The sequence below is a fragment of the Pinus tabuliformis genome, chromosome 3_2, assembly GCF_031772625.1.
Source record: "Pinus tabuliformis cultivar Carrire ecotype Pingquan chromosome 3_2, CPIR1, whole genome shotgun sequence".
NCBI lineage: Eukaryota > Viridiplantae > Streptophyta > Pinopsida > Pinales > Pinaceae > Pinus > Pinus tabuliformis.
The window spans coordinates 505,006,831-505,016,516 of record NC_142302.1 but is presented as its reverse complement, the minus strand read 5'-3'; the positions used below and the strand labels follow the sequence as shown (position 1 = coordinate 505,016,516).

General features: G+C 32.8%; 1 pseudogene; it reads right to left on the bottom strand.

Annotated features, from left to right (window-relative positions):
• Positions 1-431: 431 nt before the first annotated feature.
• Positions 432-9,686, bottom strand: part of LOC149181516 (ubiquitin-activating enzyme E1 2-like) — a 68,875-nt pseudogene continuing 59,620 nt past the window's right edge.

The window sequence follows — 9,686 nt, the reverse complement described above, 5'->3', positions numbered from 1 at the left end:
CAAAATGAAAATCTTAAAAATTGATTTAGCCAACAATTTATGGAAAGGGTCCCCATTATTTGAAATAAATAAGTCAAAAGTGGGGGGTGTTGGGTTTTCCGTACAACACTTCCCAAAACTTTTATTTGCATAGGTACTATTACAATAAGGTCACAAAAAATCCAAGTGGACTATTCTTTATGAACTAAAATTTTGTACTATTTCTTATTTTTCTTTGAGATGGTTGGTGCCTTTTTGTTTTTTCAACATTTAGTAATCTCTTTTAGTAAGTTCTTTTGTGGGATTTCCTCAGATCATTTGAGAGAAAGCAGAAAAAATAGTGTCTTCAGTTAGAAACTTTGAAGTATCTTTGTTCCATTGCCCACGAATGTATCACATGTTCTAGTCGTTATCACATCATCTTCATCTAAAGCATCGCCAAATCTATCTACTCACAAAATATTTGTATCTACTACAGCCTTAGCATCAACAAGCCCTCCAACAATTACTACATCAGTTACGCATATTTTGCTGACAAACCTAGTTAAGGTTATGGCTTCTTTGACACCAACTATCTCTACATCTATTAAAGTTGTCTCACTTTCCATGACCACATATGTTCTCACAACTTCCCCTTCCATAGGTATTGTGCCATCAATCAATGCAACTACAGTACCACTAGCTACTACTGCATCATTAACGTGAACTATTGTGGTTCCCACAAGTGTAGCAGAAACTGCAATTGCTACAACAACATAAGGGTCAACTATATTTTATCAAAGAGATGGCAGATTTAGTTAATTTCCTCTTACTCTTCTTCTGCCATTTTATGTTATTCATGAGTCAAATACTGATAAAAGCAAATGGTGGAGATATAAAGGAAGGAGGAATTGATGAAGCTTCTGCTCAAGATTTAGAGGTAAAACTTACAACTATAAATGTTAATAAGATTGTTGTTTAGTAACATTTGCACCAAAATCGTTCTCTCACCCTTTTCTATAAATTCATTATTAAGAGGGATCTATCCTTGTTAGGGTTAGAAGGTCAAGCTACTTTTCATAAACATTCATTGTAATTCAAAAATAGTTCTGGATCCTCATACATTCGATCCTTCTCATTTTGAAGTTAGTGAATGTGATGTCTCTAAGAATGTTGGATTTTAAGGAGGATCAATGTTATATATATATATATTCCAGAGTTTACAGTGGAAATTAATGAAAATTTGTGGTTTTCACTGTATTCTTTTCAAAATCTACAAGTATATTAAATTTACTTCATACAAAATAAGATTTATGTCTTTTTTGTTGTAGAGACCTCCAAAACGAAACATGTTTCTGCCCTTTGGCAGTCGAGTCCATTAATGCCCTCGAAAGAACTGACAATGTTTCAGATGCTTATCCTAATCCACCATCATGTATGGGTTATTCTATAGGGTTGTGACATTTAGCAAACTCTATTGAATTATTTTTATTAAGTTAAAAATAGGGATTTCATGATTATAGAATTTACAAAGATTATTGTTGAGCATTTTTAAAAAATCAATGCCTATGCAATTTCAAGGATTGTCATAACTCTCATAATTATTTAAAGGGTGCTAGCTCAATGGAAGAGCTCTTGCCTTATAAGAAGAAGGTGGGTGGTTCAATTCCATTGTGCCCTAATTTGAATTAATCAATAATATTGTAATTTATTTTTAATTAAATACATTTTATATTAATTTATTTCAATGGTGAGATATTTTTTTGTATTTTATATTGTCTCTAAAGAGAGAAAAGTGATATTATAGTCTTTAAATATAATTTTATATTGTCTTTAGAGAGACAATAGCTAGGATTAAAGACATGTTGTCTCTACAAAGACAATAAGCAGTTAATCCTAATTATTGTCTCTAGAGAGACAAAAATTATATTGTCTCCTAAAAGACAATAATGTTTGTGTTATATATCGTCTTTATAGGGACAGTTTTTTAAGACAATAATTTGAGACATCCGATTAAAGACAATATTTAAGACAATACACATGTTTTATTTTGTGTCAAGCTAAGAAAATTTACCCAAAAAATGTCTCAAATATTGTCTTAAAACCCCCCTCTATGTTGCAGTGAAAGTGAATCGCAATATATATTTTCCTCGATTGAGGCAAGGTTCTCTATAGTGAGGGTTGTCCAAGAAAAGTGTCCATCAATTTTTCAAAAATTCTGAAGCTCTTTCCCGCCCTAGATCCAATAAAAAAATCCATAGCAAAACAAACAATGCGAGTGCACTTCAATAGCCAAACATTTTGGTTACATAAGGGGTTCAACAATTCAATGCTCTAATAGTCCACACACTACAGCAACGGTATCAAACTATGATGATATATATATATCTATATATATATATATATATATATATATAACTCATGATTATTAATATGGGATCTCTACTTAGTCTATTCTGCGAACAAGATCATAGATGAAATGTTGTTGGGCTAATTCTTACAAACTATAACAATAGAAGGAATCTCCTGTGCCAGTGGACTGCAAGTGGAATGACCAAACATAAGGTGAACTCAGATCGGGTGCACGAATCTACATGAACACTTCACCCCTTTATATAGCAAATGATGAGTTCCTAAGAAGGAATAGAATAAGGAGAAATAGGAATAAGTCTTGATACCTAGTCAACTAAATTGGCCATCCAAGAGTTGCCACCTTATGGGTGAGAGGACTATACCAAGAGAAGGGAAAAGTATCATCGTTCGATGAATGAGATGGCCGAAAATAATGGTTGTTCACAAACACCATCATTGATATGGGAAATCTCCTGACTCCGTGACCGGTAAATTCTTAACTCCACGACTTTGGCATAGTTTTAGGGATTGTATTATTCATATGAACTAGTCTAGATGTATCTTTCTCCCTGATCTATCAAGCGTTGGGAGTGATCAAGTCTCTTTTGGAATCATACAAACAACTTTTAAAGTGAAAAGAGATTTGATCCCACTTTGCGCTTGATAGATTCGGGCTTACAATAGATCTATGTTGGTTTTAAAAATAATATAATTTATAGTTTTTATTTGATGTGTCTAATATATTAATGTATTAATAATGTTTTGTTTACTAAATAATATTTTTATAAACTAATATAAAATATAAATAGTAATTTACATTGAAAATTTTGAAAAAAGATTATAATAAATGAATATTTATTATTATTTTTTAATTATTAATTGTTAAGTATTAGTAAAAATTAATTATTATCGAAAATTCAATTTGGTAGATGAAATATTCGCAAGGTGTAGAATATATGGTGATGGGTTTATTGTTAAGTCACTCAATGATGTGAAGGTGACAAGTTTGAAGCTATATAAAAAAAATATTATATATAAATATCACTTGAGTCTATAATTTATTAAACTAATTTTTAATCACTGGCTTTGTTTCTGGTAAAGTAGTTTTTGAAAAAAAGTTATTGTCCATCATTTAGTTATAACTAATAGTTTTGTACTTTATATTTATTTAATATAGTTTTTAGTTTTTATCCATCGTTTTGTAATTTATATATATCCAATTTATTACTTTTTATTTTTTTGTTTGTTAAAATTCTTTTTTTAAATTAAGATGAGCGTAAAACGTGTCTCGACACAATAACTCAAAGAATTTATTGGTGAACTTCTTTTTCATGACTACCAACAATACATAATGATATGGCATTGTCCACCGTCCAAATTGTTCATAAAGACTGCACCTGGTGTGCCTCACAAGCAACTCCAAAACAAACGGTGTTGTTCCCGTGTTTTAAGGTATTTAATTACTAGAGTTTTGACCTGAGAGCCGTTATTCACATGAAATTTGTTGACCTGCTCCTCACAGGTTTATCTTTTATCAAATTATTCGGAGCAAATGGGAATCCACTCAACTATCTGACTCCCTGCACATTCTGAAGGGTTAAAGTCTCCGGCCGAACCGTTATCACGGGTACTTTTTATTCAGCAGATTTGCAACATACAATTGAAGTGCATGCACAGGACGGTGTGATTCATCGTGTCGTAAGGATGAGTACGTGGGATGACGTTATTCAAAGAGAATTAGGGTTACTTGTGTCTTTCGGTTAGGCTGCTATTTCGGCGATGGGGTTGCAAAATGGGCCGAGAGCATCCTTGTGTAACTAATAATTATTTTCCCGGTTGCATCGTTAGTATTACGGTTGAAATTTGAGAGGAGATTGTTGTCACGGGTCAACTTGTTAAAATGAACAAAATATCTTTCAAACAATCAGAACTGACATTAATGGTAAAATTTTCAATTTTTTATTAAAACCATCAGAATTGATATTAAGATTGAATATATCATCAAATTTAACCGGTTTAGGTTTGAAATTCCGACACTTAATAGCATTTTTTAATTATCTATATATAATATGAGGATGTCACGATGACAAATGATGATATCACGAGATGTGTAATATGATGTTGGCTACCGCTGTGTGTTGAGAAGGTATGTTGTACATTAGAAATTTTGTTATATGGTTTTGTTTAGGTACCTATTGTAATGATTTTTTTAATTTTATTTTTTTGAAAAATTATAGAATAATAATGTATGAAAAAGTGGTAATATGTTTTTGCGTTATATTTTTATTAATAGTTTATATTGAAATTTGGTTAGAGGATTTTTTATTTTTAAACAAATGAGTGGATAGAATTTGATTTTTTTTTAATTATTTATTGTATTATTTTTTAGGTTAGTTGGGTTTTGAATTGTCACGCTAATATTGGTATTGCTAGAAAATAAAATGAAATTTTAAGGTTTACATGACTAAAAATAATTTATGGGACTATTAATTTTTTGTTTTTCGTTTTTTGCAATTCAATCATTTCTCTGTTTTTTTATTTTAACAATTCAATTATTTTCTTTTTTGCTTTTAACAATTCAATTATTTTCTTATTCAAATTGATGATGAGCTGGCTCAACCTTCCAACAATCCCCTCTTTGAAAAGACAATGTCAAGAAATCGATGCTACCATATTCCCACAATTTTCTATGATGTCTTTGATTGCATCACATTCCAAAATGAAATGTTTTTCGGATTCCAATGCCCAAGACGTGCAAAATGTACACACCCATTCTTCCTAATCTTCTTTAAGCATTTTCCACAATCCTGTTTCACAACGGAGTTGATGCAAGTTAGTTCCTTTTTCACACTGAAGTTGATGCGATTTGGTTCTTAATTGGACAATAAGAACCTTTTCCCTCCACGAAATGTTAACTCCAATGAATTATTTTGTAAACTTGAATTCCTCAATGTAGTACTTCTTCTTTCTACTCAATTTTTTTCCGTACTCATTTACGAAACTTCTGCATAACAAAATTCTTTAGCTCTTTATTATTTGTGAGACAAACTTTAATGTAATGTAGATATTCCATTTTTGTATTTATATAAAAGTATTACTTTATTCACCAAATTTGATATTATAATTGTCTACTTGTAAGTAAGTAAGTTTGATTGTGTCGAGTATTAGTGGGTCTGTTCTAAACTTTATGTACAAGTTAAATCCATTTAAGATGTTGCGGCAGGTATCTTTAATTAAATATTTTGGCATTAGTAGGTCTATAGGATGAGTATATAGAAATAAGGGTTTTTTTAGTATTTAATTAAATATTTTGATATTAATAGGTCTATATGATTAGTATATATAAATAATGGTTTTTTTGTATATAGATATATATGGTTTTTTTAAATAATATTAAATAATTTAATAATAATGTTAAAATGTTTTTTTATTAATTTAATTTGTAGTAATTTAATTTTTTTATTAATTTTAAAGTAGTTTTTCTTTATTAAATATTAAAGTAGTTTGATTAAATTTGATTGTCTTATTATATATTTAAATAAATTGATCTCTATTTTATATCAATTACATTTATTACGCCGTAAGGCGTTTCCCTCTAAAATGAACTCCCCTAAATGCCTTTCTGTCCTAATGTGAACCGTCAGATCTATTGTTAGACGATTCAACAATTATCTGTCATCCAACTAAAACATTAAAAAACAGTTATTAGTTAAAAAATTAATTAAACCCAGCCCAGCCCGTCCGTCTACCTAGCCGGTTCGTCGTGTGTTGCATGAGATTTTTCTGCAGAAGGAGGGCCAGGAGAATGAGGGCTGCACAGGTCGGATTTTTCTGCAGGAGAAGGAGCACCAGGCCAGGTTTCTTGTGCTTTTGTTCTGTTTTTAGGGTTTTTTTGACTGGTTTTCTTGTTTGTGCAGGGATGCCCTAGACAACTTTGACTACGATTTCATCCGCCCGCCCTTATTCTTGTCCAATTAAGATGCCGTGTGTAATACTAGAGTAAGAACAATGCTACTTTGGTAGTTGTTAAATGTAAAGGATGACGCCTTTGGTACTCAGAAACTGCAGAAATCTTCTGCTCTGAATGGGTTTGAAGATGTCACGACCTTCTTGAGACTCAGATGATCAACAGCAACACAGGTGCCCAATTCATTAGGGTAAGTCTGCCAACCTGCCTAATTCATTAGGGTTTCAGACATTCTGCAGCAGCCAGGATAACAGTCGCCCTCCTCTGTTTCGAGCAGATTGGGGTTCAGCCTGGCCATAATGGAAGCGCCAGAGGGAATCTGTTGGCGTTTTTTCTGTACCCAGGTGACATGTTTGTTTCTCCTCTTCAGTTGCAGGCTTGTTACGCCTATCGGCGTTTCTTTTGAATCCGTTCTCCTCACATTTTCGTCTACCATTTTAAGGTGACTGAGACATCTGTCCAATAGCTCTATACATGGACATATGTATGCAATAAAAAACAACTTTTACGTAGGTCTAACAGATGTACAGTCCAAGAACTTCTACCCAACTTCTACCCAGGTCTAGAACTCTGTCGATTTTTACGGTGCAGGACCAACACCTTCCCGTTGGTTTTGGAACTGGCTATGTTTTTTGTGGTGGAGAGGCGATGTGATGAAGGCTCCGAAGATTTGGGCATTTCGAGTCGATTAATGCAAGTTTGAATCTCACGCATAGGATATATCTGTAAACAAAAGCACATCTTGCTTAGAAAACATCCAATATTTGTTATTTGGTTAGTGAACGAGACTGTGATTTGTTGGGCGAGGAATCGAATCTGGGGTATCCAAGAAACTAGTTGTTCAATTTTATCGTTGCAGGCCTCCATTGGCTCGATCTGGGTACCATGAAGAGGAAGCTTGAAATGGATGTCTATTCAGACCCACATGAGTTTGCTGCGGATGTTAGGCTGACATTTTCTAATGCAAGGGTGTATAGCCCATTGTAAGAAAGCAACAACATTAGCAATGCCAAAACAAAGTTGTAGAGAGACCTAAGCAGAATAATTAGCTTAAGCTTGCTTCTGTGTCAGTAGATCTGAATGAAAATTTTGTGCCTTGCAAGTAGGTAATGTCAATAGGGGAAAAACAAAAAGCTCATCAGGGATGTTGAATCCCTTTCAGGTGATATGCCTGAGAAAATATTCAATTTCTTCAGGAAACATAGTTCGGGTCTGAGTCAAAATGACTATGAAATTGAGGTTGATATTGATGCTTCTGACAACGAAACCTTGTTTGAATTGCGAAAATTGTAAATTATTGTCTCAATGAAAAGAACTAAAGTGAAGCAAAAAAATCAGCTAAAGGTTAAACCTCGTGAAGCTGAAGCTGAGGTGGGTATAATATTTTGGATTTGTTTTTATATAGGCGTTAAATGAAGAGTTGTCCCTTTGATTCCAGATGTTGGTGTTCAACTTGCAAATAAGTCATGGCCAGACAATAATAGCTCCTCACTATATTTACAAAAAGGTCTCATTGATTGTACCTATATCAAATTTGTTGTTGTTATTTATTTTCTTAGTCTTCTTGGCAAGGCAGCCTCTCTGGATGTAGACTAGAAGGTAGGATTCAATGAGCTTTGAAATATTAGTTATTCAAGAATACTAATGCACCTATTTTCTTGAATGGAAAATTGATATTTTCTTGTCGGGTTTCCTTTTGTTTTCCTTTTGCATGCATGCATGTTGAAAAGTTTATGGATCACTGTCAAAAATTTTCTAAAAAGCTGAAAATGTTTCTCTACATTGTTTTCTAACAATATCACAGGAGCAAATGTGCTTAATGTGCCTAGTTGTTGTCTACCATCAGAGAACCAACCCAAGTCTGGAAAAAATAATGCAAAAAGTGTGTCTCATCATTAGATTCTTACCATGCTTATGTGCTTTACTCTTATCATGATACCCATACTTATGTGCTTTACTCTTATCATGATACATAAGAGATTTTCTAGCTGCATTCTTATGTTGTTTTTATTTAGTTCGAGTATTAACTTTGTAGGGGTTGTGAGTGAATTAGATAAAGAGATTGATAATTCAAAGCCTACTCCCGCTAATGTTGTAGATCGATGTCAAGAAGGTACAGTTCAACATATGTTCACAAAAATGGTATCAGATGGTGGGTTTTAACATTTCATGTCTCTGTGTGGCCTTACATTTGTAATATGGTCATTTGATTTTTTCATTTTTACTTGTTTGGGTCCACTTATTTTCGATGGTTTTGCAATTATATAGGTTGAGTCATCCGGGGGAAATTATTTTCTCTTTGTCTAATATGAATGCTTTTGATTTGGCATTTATGCCTTCTATGTGTAAGGGTCACAGGAGAGAACGAGAGAAGTTGCAGCATGAACGAGAGGAATTAGAAAGGCCTCTAAGAGAAGTTTGAAATTTAGAAGCTTTGAGTTTATAGGCTTTGATTCATCTTGTGGCATGGTGTTGTTTTTTACATTGATTAATTTCCATCAAAGAAATCAAGGCTTCAAGCAGAGCCAAAAGCTGTAGAATTTGCTCATATGCAAGTTGAAGCAGAAGTTGTGGTTGAAGGTAAATGGAAATTGAGTGTGAAGCTACACGCTTTGAATTACAACAAGTTTTGAGTCCTTTCTATTTTATTTATTCTCTTTTCTTGTTATCATAATTTCTTCCTTGCAAGCTTCAAGTAGCAAGAGCCCAACAAACAAGAGAAGTCAGTATTAATGAATTTATTACCCTTGCATTATAAACACACGACATATGGAGAAAAATGTTGAAATTGATGAAAACACCCAATTGCTCAAGGACCTATAGATGTTGAGATCTTAAAATGTTGAAATTGATGAAAACACCCAATTGCTCAAGGACCTAGAGATGTTGAGATCTTCTCAACCTGATCACATTCCCATTTATGTGGATGAGACATGTCTTGTTCATTCTGAAGATGGACTGGCACCCTTTCTGTTTCAGGGAAAAAAAAATTGGAGCAATTTGGTTTGTTCACAGGAAATGAAGATAAATAGGAGGAAGAGGCTAATGCTGGTGGAATAAATGTTGGAAATGGTTATGCAGAGGAGGGGAAATAACTTAGTGTAGCAGGATGTATATTATTTTATTTCTTTATTCTTTTGTGAGGGGGTGAAGTGATTTGGACCTGAAGTCCCTTCTTGTTTTGAGGCTTAAAATTATTGTGAAAGAGTTGGAAGTAGGTACAGAGAGATACAAAAATAGGTTTTTTTCCCTGATTGGGGATGTAACAGGTTTTTTTTCATGGGGATGTAAGGATTTTCCAAATACAATTTAATATAACCATTATTATTTCATACTAAAGTACATTTTTTTCATTTTTTTAATTTAATATAATAATTATTATTTCAAATTAAAGTACATCTTTTCAATT